Here is a 1331-nt window from a genome sequence, read left to right as displayed (position 1 = left end):
TTGGAACTAGCTTTAATAGACTTTTGGATCTACTCCAATTAAGGAATTTAGGAATAAACCTTTCCAAAAGAACGGCCATACGGAAAACGGAATGATTTGTTACACAACTAAAGTTCAGCATTTCTGCAGTGTCGCGATCGCGCCCGATTTTCTTAAAGCTATTTGTTATCCCTAAATTAAACCTTAATTTTCCTCGTTAATACGTTCCGTCCTTTGGCAGCAGAATTAACACAATGTTGCCCTATTGACCGAAAACAGAATCCCTTTAAAAGAACATGATTAGCAATTCTTTCTTGTCGGTATCGATTAAAATATGCCCAAAATAAGTTTCATTCCAACGAATCAGTGGCATCTCAGGTGGTGCCTTAAAGATGCTAACGATGATGTTAAACAGGACTCGAAACAATTTTTCAAAAATCACGAACGATTCGCCGCCTTTCTTAAAAAATACTGATCGCAGGCTGAGCATAAGAAGCGTACCGTTAAATACCCTCCCGTCTATTCGAAGTTATCATGTCCGCAGATTGTTAGCACAGTTTTCGTTTCTTTCTTAGTATCCAAAGACATATAACAAGCGAGCGGTCTCGCGTACAAGCTTCGCTATTTCGCTCGCTTTAGGCGAAAAACCACGCAGTGGAATTACCCAGGATATTAAATGACCCCTATGTAATGATGGCTGAAAATGATTTTTTAAAAGAGTGCTATAAGGTACAAATTATACTTCTAATCTACCATATAAATTTTGCCAAAAAGTTAGATCGGCCTCATGTATATTTAAATTCATTTTTCGCAACAAAGAAAATGCGAGTTTCCGAAACAGTGTTCGTGCGTTTTGGTACCCAGTTTTAAAAATACGTTCTCCGATCCGATAGTTACCTAATAGGAAAAACATCAATATAGGTTATTTTTAGAATCTGTTTCCGATCTTATTTGATTAGAGAAAAATTGCATCCAATTTCCGTTCAGGAAGTGATACTACGTCACTATTGCGTCATGATAAAGCTTGCGTTGCGCAGTTGGGGTTGTATCCTAGGGCGTGGTCGATATTAGAATTTTGATAAATTGGTGAAAACTTGATGTTGAGCGCCCGACACGCCTGCATCTTGACTTGAATTGGCCGATGTTGAACAGTCCCTGCTGTACAACTTGTGGACTACGTCACGCTGTTTTAGTCAAATGTCAAAACATGGAATAAAAAATCGCTGTACAACAGCATGAATCAAATGCTAGTGACAAGGGTGCTTAAGGGCAAAAAATTTGAAGGGAATCCACTCTGGCATTCTTGGAAAACCTCTGGTCTGAATTCGATTAGCTGCTATTTGAAAATAATT

This window comes from Montipora foliosa, chromosome 6 (assembly GCF_036669935.1).
Source record: "Montipora foliosa isolate CH-2021 chromosome 6, ASM3666993v2, whole genome shotgun sequence".
In the NCBI taxonomy this organism is placed as follows: domain Eukaryota; kingdom Metazoa; phylum Cnidaria; class Anthozoa; order Scleractinia; family Acroporidae; genus Montipora; species Montipora foliosa.
Note: the sequence above shows the minus strand (reverse complement) of the source record.